Raw genomic sequence first — 24,306 nt, forward strand, 5'->3', positions numbered from 1 at the left:
AGTTGAACACACATCATTCACCATGTGAGGCAGCAAAACAGTATGAACAAATATTTTTTGTGAATATAACCAGATGATTCATTTTGCTGGTATTCAGCAACCCTTTTATTTACATATTTACAAACATTCTGATAAGCGAGTTTTATTCACAAGAATATTTACAGAAAGCAAAAGCGTTGTGCATACCAATGCAATAAATGTTTGCATCAGAAGTGCCCCTGAGGCTGTTTTGAAAAGCCACATTTTATTGTCTGCACAACGGATTAGTCGAACAAATACAAATATTAGCTGATAATTCGTGACTGGAAGACGTTCTTTCTATAGATAAAGCTTGTAAATCAGGGAACAAAAACACAACCAAGTGGCTTAGATGTGCAATCTGAATACTGAAGATTCATACTTATCATTCCATGAAAAAGCTATTGCTTGAAATTGGTTCACACAAACTATTCATAGAATATGGTGAAAAATAAGCAAATTCATGAAAATCATAACATGTTGCTTGGATAACTGGCAAACAGAAAATACGATATTTTGTTAAATAGATTGTCTAGTTCAGTGTTTCCCAAACTGTGTTCCGCGGAACACTGGTGTTCTGCATGATGTGAGTAGGTGTTCCGTGAAAGAATCATAATTAAAAAAAGGGTCTTTAATTTTTTTTTAATTTTAAATTTGGCTTATTTGAAGCGTAGTTTACAACTCTTTTTGAATAACTATAATTTAACATAAAACTCTTCTTCTGCTTATTGATAGATCTCGTATTGAATATCATGGCGTAAAGAGAACATGGCACACAAGCATGTTGACATCCACCCCTTTTGGGCACGTTTCAGTTAGTGACATCATACCCCTTCCGCTCGAGGCTGTGCACACACCATTCTCTTTACGCCATGTTGAATATAACATATTCACTCAACACATTCAAACCTGTGGGTCTTTACCGTGTGTGCGATAAGCACAACTAAACTAACTTTGCTTGAAACAATATAAATATTTGTGACAAACAAAATTTGACAAAAATCAGTATTTCTAAATATTGTTACTAAACGTAACACCATGGATTTGTGGCTAAAAGAAAGAACTTTGAAACGAAAAGCAAGTTCTTCTGGTACTCCAACTGTGGCCGAAATAAACAAGCAAAATATTGTGACACTTCAAAGTGACCATGTACAATCACAGTCTTTTGTTGCTGAAAAATCTGTGAGTACTAGTGAGTTATTCATGGTGAAAGAATTTCCACCGAAGTATATCAAAAAACAAGAAGAAGCAGGTGTTAAAAGACCGAAAGTATGATGAAAGTTATTTGTCTTTTGGTTTTACATGTGTTGAAAATAAAGATGTTCCTGATGCGCAATGCCTCGTGTGCAACAAAATACTAGCAAACAGTTAATTGGCTCCTGCTAAACTTCTTAGACATTTGGAAACCAAGCATGCTGAATACAAAGACAAAGATATAAGTTTTTTTAAGAGGAAGCGTGACTCACTTGGAAATTGTAAACTTTCGACAATTAAAATTGCTAAAACAGACAACAAAAGTGCAACAGAGGCATCTTATCAAGTAAGTTACCAAATAGCGCTTACCGGAGAAGCTCACACTATTGGAGAAACGCTTATCAAACCTTGCACGAAAGATATTGTAACATGCATGTTGAGCAAGCAGTCTGGTAAAAAAATTGGTGCTGCACAGTTGTCACATAATACTACTGCATGCCGTATTAAAGATCTTCCCAATGACATAGAAAAAAAGCTAGTTTGCCAACTCAAAATTTGCCATGAGTATTCATTGCAGCTAGACGAGTCCACTGATGTTTCAGGACTTGCTGTGCTACTAGTATTTGTCCGATATAGATTTAATAATATTATTGAAGAGGACCTGCTCTTACGTGAATCTCTGCAAAACAACACAACTGGAGAAGAAATATTCAACTGCATCAACAATTTTATCAGAAAGCATGAAATTAGTTGGGGAAAATGTATTGATGTATGTACTGACGGTGCTCAGGCAATGATTGGGAAGATGAACGAAGCTGTAACGTGAATCATAAATGTGGCACCAGAAAGCACTAAGAGCCACTGTGTTCTGCACAGACAAGCCCTTGCAGTTAAAAAAATATCAGCATATCTGAAAATTGTGCTCGATGAAGCAATACAAATTATCAATTTTGTCAAATCTTAACCACTTCAATCCAGGTTATTTAAAAATTTGTGAGAGGAAATGGGTAGTCAGCACAAAACGCTTCTTTTACATACAGAAGTGAGGTGGCTATCTAGAGGAAAAGTGCTTGTGAGGCTTTTTGAGCTTCATAGTGAACTACTAGTATTCTTCACTTCAGATAATTCAGGACAAAAATGTAATTACTGTCTGACAAATTCCTCATGGCTAATGAGACTTGTGTATCTTGCAGATATTTTTGCAAAATTAAATGAAGTTAATCTGTCACTGCAAGGAAAGAATGTGACCATTTTTACTACAATGGATAAAATTTCATCATTAAAAAAGAAACTGGAATTCTGGGCATTTTCTGTAGAAGAGAATAACTTCGACTGCTTCCCTACAGTACATGAATTTCTGACTGAAATAAATTCTACAGTCCATGAAGAAGTTTCCAGCACCATTTTACAGCACTAACATGACTTGCAGGCCTCTTTATTAGAATATTTTCCTACAACTACTGATGATAATGCTTGGGTTCGAAATCTGTTTGTAATTACAGCCAAACCAGTCGGCTTTACTGCGCACGATTATGAAGGCCTAATTGACTTAATTTCTGACTCTGATTTGAAACAAAAGTTTAAGGATCTTCCGCTGAATACGTTTTGGAGCAGCCTAGTAGAAGAGTACCCTAATGTGGCTAAACGTGCAGTTTGAGTGCTCCTTCCTTTTGCTACAACTTATTTGTGTGAGATGGGATTTTCGTATCATACTGCAACAAACACCAAATATAGGAATAGACTTGATGCTGCGCCTGACATGAGGATTCAACTTTCCAGCATTATTCCTAATATTAAGCGAATTTGTAGAAACTCCAATCCATTTAAATCCAAATTTGTATTTCTGTTTATAAAAATAGATTTTCCTAGTAAAAATCTAATTTGTTTGGTGTTTGTGTACATATAAAAACAGGTTTTTTTAAGTAGAACACTGTTTTTAATTTTGAGTCTTGCACTTGATTTTTGTACTACTTTATACACACTTTCCAGTTAGAAATTGTTAGTTCAAGTTATTTTAAATTTGTATTTTTGCTTTGTTTTATAAAATAAAATATATTTGAGCATAAATAACACAATTTTTTATTTGAAAACCAAACAACTACAATATAATATTAGAAGTGTTCTGTGATAGGCTAAAAAGTGTTCCATGTCCAAAAAAGTTTGGGAAACGCTGGTCTAGTTCACTGTGAATAGTCTGCCCAGCTCCAATAACAACTCACCAACACAGCTTAAATACCAAGTACCAAATTCACTATCATTATTCCAGATTAAATATAATATTCTCAAAACATTCTGGAAATACATTTTGAATAAAGTATAGGAAATCACAATTGGCTGTTGGACAATTTTTTAACAGAAAATTAGGCAAAATGTGCTGAGTAAATTATTCACTGTGAATTATCCTCTCAGATCTATAACTAACTTTGACAAGATGTTTCTTAGGAAAATCCCTTTAAAGATACAATATACAATTATAATATGTTAGAGAAAAGGGACGTCTTAAGTGCCTTCCCTGTATAATAAAGAGAACCTAATTGACTATATGTCAAAATTGAATATATTTAATGGGTATTTCAAGCATAGCGGGTGGAGAGATACTGAAAAAATAGACCCTTGTGCTGAATAATTTACATTATTTCACCTCCCCTCTTGATTCTCTGCCATCCACCCAAGGCTTTATATTATGTTTCCACTGGTTTTGTGCTGGTTTATGTTCACAGTTTTTACCTGTCAGTTTTGTCTTGTCCTCTAAATTGTTTGCCATCTTCTGCTGCAATCCTTGTTCTGATTGTAATCATCTAATTCTCTCTGGATACCAAAATCCCTGGGATGTGGATCGCATGTACCACTTAAACATCCATTCACATATTTCCATTATTTCCTACAAGTTAACTTGTACCAAGAATGGGAGGGAGTGGGATGAAAAGGCCTCATATCTGACTGCTATCCAATCCACAGGTCATTTTCATTCTGTCAAGCTAGTGTTACTTGTAGAGTGCATTTGTTAGTGAGCAAGTGTGGATGGAAAAGTTTAATAGACAAAATCACTTGTGTGGACGTGTGTCTTGTTCACAAATCCTGATGTCAGAGCCACATATGCTTTTGTCTTGCTGACAACATGTTTATGGGTACCATGTGAGGGAGAACACAACAGAATAGACATTGGCATGTGGTGTGCATGCTATTGAAGTGAAAGACATGTGACCCACCTGCTTTTCGGCTGTGGCATACCATAAACTAGCATTGACATGGCACAGCTTGTTGGCATACCACAGTGCAAAAGCAGGCATGTGATATGCCATTTACTTCAACAACATGCATACCACGTGCCCCAAAATTCTTCAATCCCTCCTGCTTTCTTTTAGAACCTAACGACTTGCTGACAGTAAACATGGTTTGATGGAAAGTCCAGTACAGAAGTTACATATTTCACTTACTTCTGCTATATAATTTTTGGGCGGGGGGGAAATAATTTGGGTCATGGAACAGTCTTTCATCTTAGCCAGTAGCATCCAGCAGGCACATAAATGTGATAATTATAGGACAGATCCTGCAACATTAAGTTGTGTGAATAATCCCATTGTGAACAATCCTACTGAATTCACAAGTACATAGTTACTTAAGAATTGCCATACAGGTCAAGTCAATGGTCCAACTAGTATGATATCCTGATATGATAGGCCAGGCCGAGATACTTCAGAGGATGGTACAAGAAACCCCACAATGGCAGAAAATCACCCAGAAAAGATCTTGGCTGAGAAAGTTCTGAACAACTGAAAAGGGCAGTTTATGAGAGAAATTGCAATTTGAGTTTAACTCAAGACAGCGTGCTTGCTTATGCCTGCATGTCTTCAGCTGATGTCAGTTCATGTCCATGTGCACCTTTAAGGACACGTCATGGCTCATAATCCAAAATACAGTTTGTGACGTTTAGGAGACTTGGGAACTTCCTAAATAGTAGCACATTTATAAATTGCAAGGAGTTCTAAGCTATAAATTAATGGAGATATACCTATCTCCTAGAACTGGAAGGGACCCTGAAGAGTCATTGAGTCCAGCCCCCTGCCTTCATTAGCAGGACCAAGTACTGATTTTGCCCCAGATCCCTAAGTGGCCCCCCTCAAGGATTGAATTTACAACCCTGGGTTTAGCAGGCCAATGCTCAAACCACTGAGCTATCCTGACTTGAAAGAGGCAAAAGCTAAAAAAATTGCTAGTGTTTTGCTGCTGCTCATGATTCCAGTTTAGCCATTTATGGTAAAGGATTGTATCATTTTGTGTAAGTTGCACTGAATGCACATAGTCAGAAATTTGTTGTCACTCGTCCTAGTAACTTTAATCTTATCCTGCATGTCTTCCCCTTGCTTTGTACGTACAGCCTCTCACGCACCCAAACTGGAGGAGAAAAATATAAACCAACTTGTGCATAGAAATGCCACCTCACGTACAAGGTGATGAGAGAGTTCCGTGAGTCTGATGGAGGAAATGGCTAATAAATGGCACAGGGACCCACCACGTGAGAAAATGAAGGAGCATTGTGTAAACTACAAACCAGAGGAGTAGAAAGCAGCCTTTTCTGGAACAGAAGCTCTCAGTACAAGGCAAGTTTTTAATATCTAGAGCATCTTCTCCTTTTATGAAACAACCAACTCATCCCCAGTGCACGCCAGGTGTTCTGACCTTGTTTCAAGCTTGGAAGGAAGCCAAGCAGTGTTTCTCCTCCTGGCAGCATCAGGCCCCCCAGGTTTCACTTGAGTTCACCTTCAGTTCACTTCACTCTCAGAGCACTGAGTTCAAACATTTGAACTGAACCTGAAAAAACGTTTCCCTTCCTCCTGATATTCTGTGGTGAGTCAGACTATACACTGGCTGCTTAAATCATATTGCTCAGCTTTATTCCACCCTACGTTAAAATTATGCCTGTCTGTATAACTGCTGCCCATGGGTCCAAAGAAGGAAAAGGCACTGGGTCTAGTATTTTTTTTTTCAGTTGTGGTACTTGAGTAATGATGGAAGGCACCAAAATGACAGTCCTAGAAACTGAAGACATCAGTTTAGCTATAAAATAAATACCGCAGGGGCAGCTGCCATGCTAGCTTCTCCACCCCACCCACTCAACCCTGGTTTGGGAAGCTCTCCTCTAGAAGTGAGAAGTTAATTATTTTTCTATGTCCACTGAGTCCTTAGCATCCTTGTCAGCAGTCCCAGTGAGGCCAATTTGTACTAATGATGGTGAAGTAGGTACTCAGTTATAATGCTGAAGACCTTTACCTACCATGGTTAGGAGAACAGTAAATGTCAAGATTAAACGGACTAATTATTTTTGTGAGGTGAACACCACTCTGGGAAAAGGCAACCTATTGTTCACTAACCCCAGAAGGGATGGGAAGAGAGACAGAGTGGGCAGATGGTCAGACACGGTCAGGAGGAATTTAAGGTCACAGTTCGGTCACAGTAAAACATCCAGAGTGTGAGGGTTTATTTTAATGAAATGTCCTGTGTTTGTACTCTCTGCCAGCCCCAGCAAATCATTACACTGACCAGAGGAAAGAAATTTTGTAAAGATTCACTGGAAAAGAAAGCATGCAGTGAATTTCATAGTAAATGTAATCAATTCTAAGGCCACAAGTGACCATTATGCTTATCTACTCTGACTTCATGTATAACTGGCCACAGAATCTTATCCAGTAATTCCTGCATCTAGTCCAAAAAATGTGGTTGAGCTAGAGCTGCCAGCCTCAACCTCTTCCATACCAGGTCTCCTCTCCCATCTAGCTGAGTTCTAGCCAGGACCCGCAACCCATTTAGAAATATAGGAAAGGCAGGATAGTCATGATCCACTAACATCTGTTTGTGGCTACTCTAGGTTAAGGATCCATGAACCAGAGCATACCATGAGAACAGGGGAAAGGAGCTAGTTTGCTATTGTCACTCTGTCTGGAGTAGCTCACAACTGTGAGTGACTCTCAGAGCAGACTGTCAGAAAACAAGGGCAGACCCCCCGAAACTGGTGGTATGTTCTAGAATTAGATTTCACCAAGCCAGTAACAAATGTGAACTCCTGGACCACTATACCAGTCTTACCATGGAGTCACAGACAGTCCCATTAGCCTCTCCAGCCGATCTTGCTACCAGACAAACTGAACTTTGTGATAAAAGGTTACTTAAACCTAGTATCACACCACATCAGGTTTCTCCCAGTTCCAAGAGACCAGTCACTCATGCCAGATCAATTGGTACTCCAAAGACAACACTGGCAGCCAATTCTATACTAAACTAACTATAGGTTTATTAGCTAAGAAAAAAGAATGAGAGTTATTGAGAGTTTAAAGCAGGTAAAATATAAGAGCAGGTAAGTTACAGTTTGTAACTCCGAATGGTGGCAGTGTTGTAATAAACACCCGTTTCCCAAACGTCTTTTCCAGGGTTACTCAGAATAACTCTGGGGATCTCCGTCTTCTCATTCAGTTATTCTGCCCTATTAGAATCCAAACAGTCCAGAGACAACGATCTTTCTTTAAATCCATATTTATATCTTCTTCTCACAGAAGACAAGCTGACAATCTCTCTAACCACGTGGGCTTTTCCTTTGATGACGATGTCTGAGGAATGCACTTAGACTTTTGACCCCCCCAACCATACACATAATGGCCACTGGCTTTGAAATTAGCATTTTCTGTTAAAGTCCTTAATCCTTCATTAGCATTTCACAAAGTTTCTTTGGTGGGTAATTTAGTTGCAAAGGTATTTACCCTATAAATGTTTGCTATTACATTATGACAGGAATATATAAGCGAAAACAATACAAGTAACATCCCATCGTTTTATGAAGTTTAAACACCCAAAACATTTATACATTTACAATCGCTTTGATTTAATATACAAGTGAATTGACCTGAATACACTCTACCATGACCTGGTCAGCCAGCGTCACAGCTACATTCACAACATTTCATTTATTTAAACTTATCTTCTGTGCCTATTTCATATTCTAGGCACATCATGCACACTGAACTTTAATAAAACTCATTAGGAGATTCCTAGAGCAAGGGTTTCAAGAACAATGTGATGACTACAGTTTGTACATGTGTTATTCTAGTTACTTGCATAAATTATCATCCAAAACAAGACTGCCTTTGAATAATGCAGCCAAAATTGGAGCCATAGTTAATACAGCGGTAGTGGGTGTGGTGTGGAAGAAGCAGTAATGAATGCTGATTCTCCTAAATCAGAATGAAAGGACAAGTTGTTTAAGCCAATACCATTCTGATCTATGAGATCAGTTACATCAGTAGTTCCTTAGGCAACATTTACAGAGGGGGAACATTTACAGCACTGTATCATCTCATTCAGAATTACCTCATTCTGATAGAGCATCCAGAGCTGCCTGTTTCTCTCTTCTCCCTGCTTAACCACCAGTGACATTGCCAATTGCCTCTAGTGCATAGTTTGTCTGTCTGAAGAAGCAAGTATGTCAATATAGGTTGTAAACCCAAGATCTCTGCTCCAGTCACATGCAGAGAAGTTGCGGCTAAAATTCAGGTTAAACATTAGGGACAAGATTCTCAACTGGCGTAAAGCAGCATGGCTCCATTGAAGCCAGTACAGCTATGCCAGTTCACATGATCTGGAACAAGGTGCTTATGAAGTTGGCAGCCTGCCTCAAACTAGCTGATCTTAATTTTTTGCCCCTGCTGTCTTTTCCAAATCGCTTTCTACTGGAACTGTTTCAGCAGGCTAGTTCTGACTCAGGGTTACCTCTGTTACAGACACTGACATCTCCTTATGATTTGTATTATTCTTCTGAGCCCAGTCATCTACAACATAGCAGGAATAACAATCACTCTGTTTATCAGTTAATATCGCCTAAGCTCATCTCATTCTGTCACAACAAAAGAAATAGTCTGAGTTTTTTCTTTCATTCATTCACGGTCATTCCACTGTACTATATACTTTTCATCAGACCCAACTGATATTTTTAATAACTATTGACTTAACTATGAGCCAGAACAACTACAAAATTTTGCATCTTTGACTCAACTTGCCTCATAGCCATAAAATTCTAGGTCAGATATTTGTGGCCCAAATTCATTCCCCAGAAATGACTACATAGCACAGTGGTTCTCAATCTGCGGCCGGTAGGCCACTTGTGGCCCAATCAGCTCAGACCTGCGGCCCATGTGAGATCCTCAGGGTCATACAGGTAATACTGAATGTGGCTCACATACCATATTGTGGGCTGTATACGTGGCCCACAATGGTAAATAGTTGAGAACCACTGACATAGCATATACCAAGTATGGTCTCTTCAGGATTCAGCACCATTGACCAAGATATAAAGAAGACAGCAAGAGAAAGATACAAAGAGGATCATGGGGGTGGTTGGGAGTCACTGTTGGAGACTTTCTCTATGTCTATTGCATCATTTTTCTGACTCCTCCCCTTAGACCAGCAAGTGTCACATATGTCACATATTCGGTATTAGCCTATAGAAGCTCTATCTAGTTGGCATATAGCTTAAGCTTGCATTTATTTGACCGCTGTCAATCAGCCTGATTTTTGCTCACTAACATTTTATTATGGATAAACTGAATTGTTGACAGTACATCAGATTGATCTTTACTTTTTGTTATTATTTTGGAAGGGAATGGGATTGCACATAATTGTTGTCCAGAAAGTTAGTGAATGTGTTGTCCATGTCTATTTGCAATAATCACTCTCCGTTGTAGCAGGCTTTGTAGCAATTCCTTAGACTGTCACTCCTCATGCGCTCCCTTATCCGAGTTAACTCTTTAAAAAGTTGGCTCCAATCACATAATTGGTGACACCAACAGCACAGGAATAAAACAGAAGGAGGCAGAGAGGAGTAATCTTTAATTGTTTGGTTTGAATATTGAACATGAAAAGTCTGGAAGTTACACCAGTATTACAGCAGAGTGGAAATTGCTTTACAGTCTGACACTGGGCAGCCGAAAGCCTGATGTTACAAATGATGTCACTGTGCAGCATGATAGAAAGCTCACCAAGCCAAGAAAAATCAGCCAAAAATACGTTGTTGGTGGTTTTCCTTTTTATATATTTTACACTTTTTTCCTTCTATTTGTTTCCTAATTAGGCAGCACCTCCAATATGCCAAGCTGCTGCAACATTCATTTTATCCTGCATTCCCTCTTACAGCAGATGCACACCTCTTAAGATATCAGTGTAATTAGTTACATCTTCATAGAATAGTTTAGTAATAATGGAATATGCTAGAGTGACAGTATGAGAGACTGAGGTCTTCTTTCTTTGGAGTAGTTGCAACATGGCAGGCATCAATGCAAATGTTTCCTCACTGCCTCATCAATTCACCTCCCCTCAGCCACCTCTGAGCGTGACAGCCCATTCTGTCCTTCAGCCCATTCAGTTCTTGGCTTCAGGGACTGGTAACAAAGGTGAGAAATGTAATGATAGTCTCTGTGAGGTAAGGACACCTTTCATTAGCCAAGGGACTGTGGTCACCTGCTAATTTCTTGAAGGCCACTGAAATCACCAAAAGAAGTTTTGTTACATTGTCTGCATCAGTCAGTGGCAAAAGGAAAAGGGTGCTATCTTTCTGGTGATATGGGATCTCCTTAAATGTGTGTTTGTTAATATTTTGGAGGAGACAAGTGCCTTTTCATTTGAAAATGAGGTTTCTCTAACCTTTCTGACCTCCATCTTGGTCATATGCCCCAAGAAGGAATTCAAGATCACTGGCTGGGAAGATTCAAGTAGCCTTGCTTTCCACTCCTCCTTTCACTTTGTGTTACCATTCTCCTTCCTGTGTCTTCCCTGAACTCATGGCACACTCCTGTAGGCAAGGAGAGGTACTCCCAATATGATGCACTGCTCTTTCTCAAGATCAAGAATCTTAGCTCAGCATTCTTCTATCCCCTTCTGGCTAAAAACTAGTGCTGCTACTGCTGAAGTGAATCTTTTGGGCACACTCCAATCTCATTTATACTGGTGCAAATTCTGATTAATTCTGTTGGAGTAAACTGAGTTCCTCTAGACTTGCACTGGAGTAAAGAAGACAGACTCTGTCCCACAGTGTTACCCTAGCTTCACAAATGGCAAGTTTTTGTATGATTATGTATAGAGCGATGTCCAGAAACGCTGGAGCTCTGTTTCCAGGAAGTGTTTAATGAGGAAGGACACTATAAGTGGAGGAAGGAATAGTGCCTTAGTGTTACATTGTCTTGGTTCTTTATCTCTTTTTATGTTCGAACACTGAACAGTCTGTAGAATAATAAAAGATTAAGTTACTGATATAGCTAGTTAGTTGGTTTCTGTGAATAGTAGATTAATAATCTCTCTCTCTCTCTCTCTTTCTCCCTGTTTGTTTTTACATTGTCAGTGACAACAATAAACCGATACAGAAAAATCCAACAAATAATCTATAGCAGTGCCCCACCCATTACTAATGAGAATCCGGTTCTTCTGGGCCTTTGCATTATGCCATAGGGTAGCACAGATACTTCAGAGTGGTGCTGCAGATGACCGTTCTTTCTGAAAAAAGCCAGACAGCGATTAGGGCACAAACAAAACAGAACTATAGTATTAACATGGTTAGCATTTCCAGTAAAAGCTGACACAGTTCTCTCCTCTTCTTTCAGAAGTGGGTAGGGTGTCCTTCTTATCATGGGAAAGTCCAAAGCCAGATGTATGTCTTGTCCTGCAACAAGTAAACTTCTGATTTTCTTCCTTAAAATATCAAAGTTACATTTGCTGGTTAGGCATGTAAAATCTCCAAATTTCCCGTGCAGTTCACACCCACTATATGCTTAACCCATAAATTAATCCTCATGTATAGTTTACTATGTAAAACTTACCATCAAGTAAGTGTGTGTGTCTGTGTGTGTGTAAAATATAATGCTTCAGTTAGATAGCTGTCTGAACAATTAAGTACCTCCATTGTGATTTTGAGTAATACTCCCCCAGGATCTACTGATACAGTGCTTTCCCAAATTGTGAACCTCCATGCTAGAAAGCTATTACTGGAAATTTGCTCTCTAGTAATTCCTTATAAACCTTTTGGGATATATATATTAAAAAAAAGGCTTGGTAAAGAAAAAAATATATTCTTAGAAGCTGCATCCTTTTCTCCCCCCATTTCTTCCTTTGTTTTCCAATAATGCCAAAAAAAAATCAGTCCTTTATTGTCCTCTGCAGCTCAAATCCACAGGCGCCACAGGAACAAGGCTCATAAATCAAGATCTTGCCACTGAATCCATCATTTTTTTGCAGAATAACTTCCTTGTCAGAGTTCAGGTGATCACGGGGCAGATCTACCAGCATATCAGCTTTACAAGCTCACAGAGCTTACCCCTGACCTCGCCACCCAAGGCTGCAACCATCTTGGCAGTCAGATCTCTCTTTGCCTCTCAGTATGTTTGTAGAGTTCTACCAATGTATTGTAATCACACCTTCCTTCCTGTCTCCATCACTTGTAACCACATGAGCTGTTGTGACACTGACAGACCAGCCAACCTGTGCATGATCCACAACAACTTAACAGGATGCATTACAATTGCAATCAAGACACTATGTGAATTTCGAAGAGATGTACTAGACTAGCAATCATCAACTCATTCATTTGAAGTAATAGAAATCAAGGATAGATGCTAAGTGTATTTGTCTGCATTTACCTATATCTTGTTAGAACTTTAACAATGTAACCAGAATAGCTTGTAGATGCTAATTTCCTTTCATGTCTTAATTGCCATAATTATGTATGTGACTGTGTCCAGTTAACCTTAAGATCAAAAATGTAAGATATTGCAGGAAACTAATAATATTATCTACATTGTCTTCAGCTTAACTATCTATGTTATAATGGGAGACCGGCTAATTGCCTTATGTGAATGAATGTAACTAGTTTACCTGTGTATGAATAGGAAATAGAAAATTAGCTTCAAAGCAACATTCCACAGGTGATCTGCATGGCCTATTCTTCCTCAGGTTAATGCCCTGCTGTGACAATTTCTGTGAGGAGGTTTGTCTGACTGCTAAAAAAGCTATAAAAGAGAAGCCTCGCGCCTGATCCTCCCATCTCTAGTCCGCTTAAACTTTGAACAGGGAAAGTATAAGTCATAAGATGGAGATCTTCCAAATAAATATTTGGAATACCCTGGAAAATGCATGGAAGGACTCAAATAGTCTCTACACCTGGACTGCCTTTTGGACTATAACCTGCTATGAAACTGACCAAAGGACTTTATACACATGTATATTGATCTTTTAACTATCTGTAACTCTCTTCTTTCTTTCTCCTTTTATTATTAAACCTTTAGTTACTAAAGGATTGGCATCCTTGTGATTATTGAGTAAGATCTGAGACTCTGATTGACCTGAGGATAACTGCCCGGTCCTTTGGGATTGTTGAACCTCACATATGGTGAATCAGGTTTTCAGTAGCTCCTCACTATGTTTGGCATGGCTGTCTAGATGGGGCCAAAGGGTGGAATGCCTAACGGGGGACTGTGTTTTGGCTTCTCGTTAACCAGTGTGGTACTGCAGAAGCTCTTTGTTACTGGGTTGATGAATCTAATTATAGAATAAACCAACAGTTTAGGGGATTGGATAGCTCAGTGGTTTGAGCATTGGCCTGCTAAACCCAGGGTTGTAAATTCTATCCTTGAGGGGGGCCATTTGGGGATTGGTCCTGCTTTGAGCAGGGGGTTGGACTAGATGATCTCCTGAGGTCCCTTCCAACCCTAATAATCTATGATTGTCTGCCCTATTTCTTGTCATCTGCCCTAAGTGTGTCATTCTCAGTGCAGCCCATCCAGGCACCTGGTCACCACTGTGAAACAGTGTAAAGCCAGTAGCAATGAAATCAAAATTGGGCATATGTCCTCTTTGTTTCCATGGTTAGCAAAACATAGTCATAAATTAAATCCTATTCTTCAAAATTGCCTTTCCGAATGCAAAATCATCAGCATTATTTACCCAACAGATTGGTAGTTATCACTTCCACTAGCTCCGGGAAAACAAACTATAACAGAAACAGGGAGGAATCTACATTATGAGCATCTAGGAAGAAATGATGTCTTTTTTTCCTAAAATGGGGGGAAATGCAGTGACTTTATTTTCTCTAAATAACCCAGAACCAAAACCTGGGATCAGACATTTCTGAACTTTGGAAGAATGTGGATCTGAGTCTAAACATTGTCCCACAGGCCCATCTCTATAGTTTGTTCAAAGTATGGCACCCTGACCACCTGCTCTCCTTTGCTTCTGTCTCACTGTTCTTCGGGGGTGTTGTGCCTTCCAGTGCTTCCTCCATTCTCGGTAGGCTTCTGCTGCATGTCCCATGTCAGAGCATCTCTCTAATGTGAGATCACCTTCCCGGACCAATTCTCCTGCAGGTGGTGAGCCCAAGTGCCACAGACTAACCTGTTCTGAATGAAGGAGTCTGTTAGACCCCTGTGTAATTTTGGGGACTTTATCTCCTATTCTTCAGATTGTTCTCTAGTGAAAAACCTGTGCTGCCCAATGGTTTCATTCTGCATTGAGGACCAAGAGATTATCAGGGCTCCTAGGACTGCTGTGAAGCTTGAGGCAGGAATGAGTTTCAGAGTGGTGCAGATCTCTCCGCCTTGTTCCCCAATAAGGCAAAGTAACAGTCTTACTTTCTTGTTATTGTCATCCTCCTACATGGCCAGATCTGTGTACAGCTTGAACTCCTGCTTCCACCACTGGGCTAGCTTTGTGTCTGCAAAATCCAGGGATCTGAAGGGCTTCAGACCAATTTCATGGTGCCCATTGCCAGCTACCGTACTGCAGAAATCTCACAGCTGAAACAACATGCCACCATGTTTCATTAGTAAAGAATGAAGCCGAATGCGGGTTAAGTTGAACAAGTGGAACATTGTTAAACCCTGTGCACTGCCCTGGCTATGTGGCTGAGTTGCTTTCATACTAATGCCCCATATTCCCTGTTCCACTGGTGTCCTTTCAATAACAGCCCTTCTAGGGAATCTGACTCCAGTTCCATAGATCATGATTCATGTAGGTTGCAAAAAGTATATTTTACTGACAGGGAAATTTGAATTATCATGTTGATGCTGTTTGGGGAAATAAAACAAGTGTGTGAATAAAACACCTGATTCAACACCCCCTGAAATCTGTGTGAGTCTTCTATGATGGATCTTTTGTGACAGGACTACAACTCCCCTCAACCCCCATCCCCTCTTCACTTCCCTTTCCCCTGGCCAGTAAAAAGGAAAGATCAGGAAGTCACCAGGGTCTGGGGGGAAGTGGCAGCCTCATGGCAAGCCCCAAGCTGAAGAGAAGCCTAGGAGTGCCATCTGTCCAGGTTTTCCCAGGATTGTCCCTCTTTTCAGGTAACTGTCCTTGGAAATCTTTACGGTTGCTTAGAATACACTGCCAGCTGTCCAGTTTTATGGGCTCAGCATCATCCTGGATGTCCCAGTTTTTCATACATCAGAGATGGCAGCCCTAGAAAGCCAGATGCAGAGAAGAATCCCCAGGAACTGTACGCCCAGCCTCGTGTGGAACAGGCTGTGACTGTTGGCCATTACAGCTGGGGGGAGGTCTGTGAGGGACTTATGGGGGAGCAGCAGCAGCTGGGCAGGGAGCCAGTGCAGAGGGGACCCAGTGAGAGACACCAACTGAGTATGGCCTGGAAATCCGCAAACTCCTATTTGCTTGAAGACAGTCTGTATTGGAGAGGGCACCAGGCACTATGCCCACTTTTCATCAGACTGCCCACAGGAGCTCAAACTTTAAGCTGTAACTGTTTAAACCTCTGTACCTAGTGTCTTTAGAGTTTTCCCCTTTCCTGGCCACCCAGTAAAATACCCTTTCACTGAGCCGTGTGTCTGAGTGGTTATGGGGCTAGCACCCACAAGCCTTGCTGCTGAAACACCTACGGTGCTTGCCTCAAAGTTGTGGTATACCTGGCACACTACTGGCACCTTAGCAGTTTGGTGTACTCCCGCATTGATACGCCCCAATGGACATTTGATCAGTCTCTTAATGAGTCTCTTTCCTCTTCCTCCAACAGCAGGCAAATACCCAAGCTGAATAAATGAAGATTACAGACAATGAAGATGACTGAAAACTGTGCTGGATGACAAGATAACTGTTTACATATAAAAGAATGTAACCACTGCAGAGGAAGTATATAGAGTTGTCCACCCACAAAGGTGGATCATAGTTAGGAATAAATACTAAGCAATGTAGGCTGAATGTCAGATAAAAATTCTCAAGGTAAATTAGGGAAAGCCCCATCTCTGGAGTTATCTAAAATTAGGCTACAATGTGTGACATTACACGCCATATTCATTATGGAAATATGCTTATGATATGGATATGGCATAACTGAGATATACTTCATGCAAGATGGTTCATGTAAGACATCATTGGAAAGGTTATAATTTGCTGAATGTGATTATCCAATGTGTTTGCCTATATCATTTCTGTCTCTGAAGTTAGGAATATTGACCATGTATCTGTATTTCAAATGTGCTACTTTGGGTGTCACCTGCAACTAGCCCTTTAGGTACAATGAAAAAGCCAGACAGGGCTGATGGCCCATCAGCAAAGACAACAGACTGTGAAAGAGCTTAGTCTTCCTGTGAATGCTCCAGACTGCCTAGGAGTAATGGCTGCTACAACCCTGCAGAGACATGTGTCTGAGACACCTGGTACTGGATCACCTCCCTCCCTTGGAATGCCAGTGTTTTTCCACTGGAAGACAATGGATTCCCACCACACACAAAAGCTATATAAGGCAGGGGAGTGACATCGTTATGGTTCTCCTCTGCCTCCCCGCCCAAAGAGACACTGGGGAAACACCTGGAAACAAGAACTGAACTGGGGGGTGAAGAGCTGAGCCCAGGTTGGAAGGGTGTCCAGTCTGTGAGTGGAAATACCTGAAGTTTAAAGTTGCAGGCCAGTGCTGTTGGCTTTCAAGACTCTCTGTAATCTGCCTGTGACAATATTTAGGGTGAGAAATTACTATTTGTAGCCAATTTTTTTAGTGAATCAAGCTTGGTTTGCATGTTTTGTTTTATTTGCTTAGTAACCTGCTTTGTTCTGTTTGCTATCCCTTTAGCCACTTAAAATCTGCCTTTTATAGTTATCAAATTTGTTTTGTTTATTATTAAACCCAGTTTGTGCAATTTCTAACTTGGGGGGGGCAAGAAGGTGGGCATTTCTCCCTTCACATTGAGGAAGAGAGTGAATTTTTATGAGCTTGCGCTGAGCAGATTTTTCTATACAGCGTAAGACAATATACCTTTGGGTTTATCTCCCAAAATATCACCTGAGTGCTGGGGGAGCCCTCTCACACAGAGCTGACTTCAGCCTGTGTCTGCAGCGGGGTGTGGCCCTACCTGTGTGTGTGTGTCTGTGTGCTGCAAGAGGCCAGAGAGCCTAATTCAGCTAAACAGGGAGAGGGACCTCTGGCTGGTGGAACAGGGGAGGCTCAGTGAAACCCCAGTACATCAGGTGGCATCCCAAGTGTGTGTGTGTGGGGGGGGGTTCAACCCATCACACAATGTATGCAACATAATAAAGAAAATGATTTGGCATTGGCAGAAAGATGCACAAAGTGACCTGGGTCTTTTATTTCTCTAATTTCTATAATACTACAAAATCCATGTCTGGTAAAGTTTAATAACCCAGGATAAATATTACAGCTTCCCATGTTCTTGTATTTTCCTCATTAAAGTTTTCAGCAAGACAGATGTTCCAACTGAAGATACCATAGCAGTTAGCAAAAGTAGGAATCAGAGCAAGGTCATTTCGGAAGCGTAAAAATAGAAGAATAACTTTTTTCATCTTTGCCATGTTTCACATAAAAATATCTGACAGATGCACAATGCTGTTCTTTAAAACTTCTTTCCTGTATGCTTTGTAACATATGGTGAAATTTCCCTTCTGATCCTACAATCTCCCTGCACCTTTGAGTTTCTGTATTGATTAATCCAGTCTGTAAAAGATGTGTGTTCTGCTGGATTGGGTGAATGAGCATACCCTTGGCAAATTTCAAAGTCCCTATTTAATATAATCTTCCTGAATGTTTACAAAGAAAATCTAACTTCATGAAAATAGTTTTTGGGTTTACAAATTACCCATGTTTGTATCCTGTCCTTCTTGTACCATACCCAGCTGTTCTATAGCTCTTACAAACTCAAGACAAAACCTTTTTCTAACCTGCACTTGTGAATAGGATCATGCTATTAACAGCCTCACTCATTCATTTTGTTATACCAAAGAATCCTTTTTAAAATCCTAGAGCCACCACTCAGATATTAACTTACCCAACCCTACTGAGTGCGGAAGTCAAAGGGAGCTGCAGGTGATAAACACTTCTGAAAATCAGGCCACTTATTTGGATTTAGGTGCCTAACTTAGGCATTCAGGTTTAAAAATTTTGGCGTTAATATTGAATGTTATCAATGTGCGATGAAGTTTATAAGTACAGCAAACACTATAATAGCAACTTCTGGTTTTTATTAGTGATTCTTAAAGCTCCAACCAAGTCAAAACACTAATACAACAACCTACAGTGCCATACAGTTTTTAATGCAATATATTCACTGCAGATCAGTTATTCCCCTTCTCTGTTTTTGTCAACAACTGATCACTTGTCTCATCATTCTTACAGCCATGAAGTATTTCATGTACTCCAATCATCTCACACTCCTTTGCTGGCAGGGGCGGCTCTAGGCATTTTGCTGCCCCAAGCACGGCAGGCAGGCTGCCTTCAGCGGCTTGCCTGCGGGAGGTCCCCGGTCCCGTGAATACGGTGGCAGCCTGCGGGAGGTCAGCCGAAGCCATGGGACCAGCGGACCCTCTGCAGGCATGCCACCGAAGGCAACCTGCCTGCCACCCTCGCGGCGACCGGCAGAGCGTCCCCTGCGGCTTGCCACCCCAGGCACGCGCTTGGCGTGCTCGTGCCTGGAGCCACCCCTGTTTGCTGGATAGTAATACAAATGGTCTGTGATCATGCAACAATCTTTTCCTAGTGAATGGCTGTCACTATTTGAATCCCCAAATCCCAGTCTCAGGGGAAAAAAAGGCATCCTAATTCCTCCATTTTGTGCTGCCATAGAAGAAGGTGACAATGAATTCTAATTGTCTGCACTCTGTTTAGTTGTTTAGACTGAGAAGAGTATGGCTACAAATTACTAATTAATTTTGGAAGACACTATTTATATTTATCTTCCCTTAAATGTCAACATCATCTGCATTTTGGCTGCCCAGGTAAATGGAATTCTCTGCTTTTTCTCCTTATAAATGTCAACCTGTCTTCTTCTATTAATCCAGCCTTTGTCATCCGTGATTTGGCAGCAGAGCCACATAAACTATGGCTGCTGAATCTCTCCAACCTGCCCCTCAGCCTAAGTTATTCTCTGCATCTGTGACGGTCGCTGGAAACTGTAATAATATCATTAGCAAAGTCAAAATTGGCAAATTTCTAAGCTGAATGCATATTAAATTGCCTGGCCTTATCTCCCTTTCCTCACCAATAAGACATGTCACTATTTAGTGAGACCAAATGTGCCAATAGCTGTTTTTAGAACCCATGAATTCTATGAGAAAGAAAGGGAAGGGATACATATTTAGGCCCCAGTCCTGCAAACTCTCACGTAGGCTTAACTTTAAGGAATAGCCACATAGAAATCCATGAGATTATTTACAGGCACAAGTGTTTACAGGGTCAGGGCCTAAAACTGCAATCTGATTAGTATTAGTTACACATGACAATTATTTTCTATGCTTAGCAACTATATAGATTTTAAATTGATCATACTATTTTTTTTTGTCTTTCCTTTAGTGGTAACTCCTGCTCACTTAACTCACCTGACTTTGGTGAGACTAAACAGTGTGACTACAATTTGGTCTCCATTGATGTTTGTTTAAATAACTCTCTGCCCCTCCAGCATGGAGCCTGGAACTTAAGGGGCTGTCTACACTGCGGCTGGACACTTGGGGCTGGCCCGTGTCAGCTGACTTAGGCTGGCAGGGCTTGCTCTACAGGGCTATAAGATTGCAGCATAGATATTCGGGCTCAGGCTGGACCCCAAGCTCTGGGACCCCACGATGGGGCAGAGTCCCAAAACCTAGGCTCCAGCTCAAGCCCAAACATCTACGCTGCAATTTTTCAGCCCTGCAGCCCGAGTCAGCTGACATAGACCCGTACGGGTGTTTAATTGCAGTATAGACATTCCCTAAGACACATCAGAACTCCTGTGGTTCTGTGGGCAGGAATAGGGAAGGACACACAGGAGTTTGCACCCACTATGGTGTACAGCATAGCTACACACCATTTCCCTGTGCACTGTTACACCAGGAGTGGGTCAGGGCCTGAGCCTATCAGGTGAGGAGAGAGGCTTGGGAAAGGACCAGTGGACCTGCCATTATATGGTTCCAATGGCCATTGCCCCTTCCAGAGGCCCTTGCCATCTCAGTGCTGTTTTGTGGTTGTTCTGTAGCTTCAGAAGGATTCCTTCCCTTTCCCCTACAGCAATCCCCAGCACACAACTCACTTGCTGTTCCTTCCACATGTTGGTCTATACAACTGATCACCTGGGAGCACCTATTAAAGTATGAGTTCCATGACCAAAAGGAACGAATACCCCAACTGAAGACAGTTAAACGATCTCAAAATCTGCTGTGCAATGACCTTTAATAGGAGTGACCGGATGGATATTGCTGGGGAATTCGGGACTTTTTTATATTTTCAGTGGAGACCACTGCTCAATCTACTACATGAAAGCGAGTTACCATTTCACAGAGTTCCAGCTAAATTCCAGCACACCAAGGACAGCGGGAACTGGAAATAGATCTTAGATAAACTGTTCCTTGATTTTAGCTCTATCCCTCCAGCTATGATAGCATGAATAGGTTGTCTTCTCAAAACTGGACATAGTCTCTTGCCTGCAGATAATCTGCAACAAAAGCAGCAAAGAATGTGCACATGTTTATTTGACACTTGTCCTGATCTGAATGGGAACGGAAAGAACACCATTGTAACTGATTATTCCAGACATATCTTGGTTGCATAACCAGCTGCTAGTAAATACGTTTATCAAGGCAGCCATAATTCTTGAGCCGATGCCACAATGGCTCTCTAGTGACATAGTCAAAGGTTACGTGGATTAACATAAGAACATAAGAACATAAGAAAGGAGACCAAAGGAAGAAGAACAGAATATCTTTTTGAGGAGATGTGACAGCTTAATTTACATAAGAGCCTTTGGTGAGGGACCTTGTCAACCTCTGATCTTAATGAAGGCCAGGGAAACAGGGGGGTGAAATATGCAGTACTGAATGCTAAAACATTTACCTTTTACATGGACTAGGAAGTTCGCAGCTTTCCATTGACCTTAATGGAAAACTCACAGGTGTTTTTTTTTATAAGCAGCACACAATATATTCACCCACAGAATAGCAAATATTCATTTTACAAAGGCAGTAGTGTGGAATTCCAATTTTATGATGTTCTCCAGCAACACCTGCAAACCTATATGAAATCAAGGGCTCAGCTAATCAGGCAATGCCAGAGAGCGTAAGTCCTGGAGCTCAGAAAATTAGGGTTTTGTAGCTGAGGATTTAAGGCACAATCATTTTCATTTTGAACAAAAAACAGTTATGGAAGGCCAATGGTTTTGGTGATTTCATTTTGCTTTTCTCTTTAGCAAAGTTTCTAACAGCACAGGGCCATGTAAACAGAAGAACATTTCAGCTGTATTCAAACTTCTCATGCAAACTCTGTTTACAGTCCAAGTGAGATGGCCTTATCACAGTACTCTGTGCTCTAGCAACTTTTGTTCTTTTGTCATTTTCTGTAAGAGAGGCCTGGTCTACACTAGGCGTTTAAATCGGTTTTAGGAGCGTAAAACCGATTTAACGCCAAAACCGTCCACACTAGGAGGCACCTTATATCGATTTTAATGGCTCTTTAAACTGGTTTCTGTACTCCTCCCTAACGAGAGGAGTAACGCTAGTATCGGTATTAACATATCGGATTAGGGTTAGTGTGGACGCTGATCGATGGTATTGGCCTCCGGGAGCTATCCCACAGTGCACCAGTGACCGCTCTGGACCGCAATCTGAACTCGGATGCAGTGGTCAGGTAAACAGGAAAAGCCCCGCGAACTTTTGAATATTTCCTGTTTGCCCAGCGTGGAGCTCCGATCAGCACGGGTGGTGATGCAGTCCGAAATCAAAATAAAGAGCTCCGCATGGACCATGCGGATGTGATCGCTGTAAGGGCAGGCAAATCCGTTCTATCAGCGCTCCGTTACAGAAGATGAAATTCAGAATCCTTTTTTAAAAATCTCCAGACAGACGCCATAGCAGGGACTCAGCGCACTGCAGCGTGACAAGCGTAACGGAAAGCCAAAGAATCAAATGGATGCTCATGGACTGGAGGACTGAAGCTATCCCACAGTTCCTGCAGCCTCCGAAAAGTATTTGCATTCTTGGCTGAGCTCCAAATGCTTCTAGGGTCAAACACAGTGTCCGGGTCAGGCATAGCTTGGCAATCTACTCACCCACCCCACCCACCCCCAGAAGCGAAAGGTAAAACAATCCTCTGACTCTTTACGTCACCCTATCTTTACTGAATGCTGCAGATAGACGCGATAGTGCAGCACTCAACAACATCATCCTTGCTCCTCGCCATGGGCGGTTGATGGTACACGATGGAAATCCATGCTCATCATCAGCCTCAGCTGATGGTACAATAAGCTGGAAATCCATCCTCATCATCAGCCTCAGCTGATGGTACAAAAGGACTGGTAACCGTCCTCGTCATCAGCCTATTGGCCCTAATTTTTTCTGGTGGATGGATGGTGCAATATGGCTGGTAACCATCCTCATCATAGCAACAGGGGGCTGAGCTCCATCAGCCCCCACCCTTCATGTGTAAAGAGAAGATTCAGTTGCCCCTGGACTAGCAGTGGGATGCTGGGCTTCTCTCCTACACATTGCTTAATGTCCTGTCTGGACTATCATAGCAGCTGGAGGCTGCCTTCCACTCATTTCTCACTAACAAGTCAGTGTGTCTTATTCCTGCATTCTTTATTAATTCATCACACAAGTGGGGGGACAATGCTACGGTAGCCAAGAAAGGCTGGGGGAAGAACGGAATCAACAGGTGGGGTTGTTACAGGAACACCCCCTGTGAATAGCATACAGATCATAATTTCTGCAGGCTCTGACACAGAGCAGCTGTGCTCTCTGGTTCTATGATATGGTGGTTCTCTAGTACACTTGCCTATATTAGGCAGCACTGATTCTATTTTTAGATACCAAAAAGGAGGGATTGACTCAGGGAGTCATTCCCAATTTTTGCTTTTGCGCCCCTGGCTGATCGGCCAGGGGCACTTATGACAGCAGCAAATGGTACAAAACGATGGAAGGTGCAATATGGCTAGTAACCAATCTTGGCTTTTGCGCCCCTGGCTGATCGGCCAGGGGCACTTATGACAGCAGCAAATGGTACAAAACGATGGAAGGTGCAATATGGCTAGTAACCAATCTTGGCTTTTGCGCCCCTGGCTGATCGGCCAGGGGCACTAGCAGCAAATGGTACAAAAGGACTGGTAGCCATGATCATCCTCAGTTCCAATTTATGGAAGGGTTTGGATGGTGCAATATGGCTAGTAACCATCTCTGCTGTCATGCAAAAGCAAAAGCATGCTTCTGTGTAGCGCTGCTGAATCGCCTCTGTGAGCGGCATCTAGTACACATACGGTGAGAGTCACAAACGGCAAAACAAGCTCCATGATTGCCATGCTATGGCATCTGCCAGGGCAATCCAGGGGAAAAAGGCACGAAATGCTTGTCTGCCGTTGCTTTCCCAGAGGAAGGAGTGACTGGCGACATTTACCCAGAACCACCCGCGACAATGATTTTTGCCCCATCAGGCACTGGGATCTCAACCCGGAAGTTCCAAGGGGCGGGGGAGGCTGCGGGAACTATGGGATAGCTAGGGAATAGCTACCCACAGTGCAACGCTCCAGAAATCGACGCTAGCCACGGACCATGGACGCACACCACCGATTTAATGTGCTTAGTATGGCCGCG

At 41.6% G+C, this 24,306-nt stretch overlaps 1 pseudogene; it reads left to right on the top strand.

Moving 5' to 3' along the window:
• Positions 1-770: 770 nt before the first annotated feature.
• LOC120407995 lies at positions 771-12,810 on the top strand (annotated as a pseudogene).
• Positions 12,811-24,306: the final 11,496 nt, after the last annotated feature.

Source organism: Mauremys reevesii, linkage group 6, assembly GCF_016161935.1.
Source record: "Mauremys reevesii isolate NIE-2019 linkage group 6, ASM1616193v1, whole genome shotgun sequence".
In the NCBI taxonomy this organism is placed as follows: Eukaryota; Metazoa; Chordata; order Testudines; family Geoemydidae; genus Mauremys; species Mauremys reevesii.